Source organism: Phytophthora parasitica, assembly GCF_000247585.1.
Source record: "Phytophthora parasitica INRA-310 unplaced genomic scaffold supercont2.428, whole genome shotgun sequence".
NCBI classification, from domain to species: Eukaryota; Oomycota; class Peronosporomycetes; order Peronosporales; family Peronosporaceae; genus Phytophthora; species Phytophthora nicotianae.
This window is the reverse complement of record NW_008649414.1, coordinates 5,064-5,640: the sequence shown is the minus strand read 5'-3', so window position 1 is coordinate 5,640 and position 577 is coordinate 5,064.

Below are 577 nucleotides of genomic sequence, written 5' to 3'. Positions count from 1 at the left end.
CTTTGGTATTTGACTCGTACGCAGCTCTGATAACCCTGATATCGCGTCAGATTCAAGGTCTTCACGCCGCTGCCGGAGGAGTCGAAATCGAGATCAAGGCACGGATTGATATGTATCAGCGGCAAGATCGGACTCGTAAGCGGAAATGGCTGGTAATACATGCTGCAGCTTCATTTTTCGATGTCGGCTACGTGCAAATTATAAAGTGTCAACATAGTTTGATAGCTTATCAACTCCGAGCTTTGAGAACGATGGATCCTGAAAAGAAGTTAAAGCGGTGCTTCAGCGAAACTTCGAGCGTTCCGTTAACGCCACTCGAACGTATTTCAGCACATCTATGAAATGTGGATACGCAAATAAGCAAATCGGAATATTCATTGCTCCGTTCAAGCTCCCGACCGTTTTTGTAAGCCCTATCCTATTAGAAGCCTTTTGAAAATCGCACCGCACGCAAACGACCAGAGCCCACAGTGGTGTAGAACACTTTGCCATCACCGGTACTGCACGCTACTGCGATGTACTAACTACAACTTAAATTATAGTTGGGCTGAGCGTTCTAGAATCCGTCTAATATAAA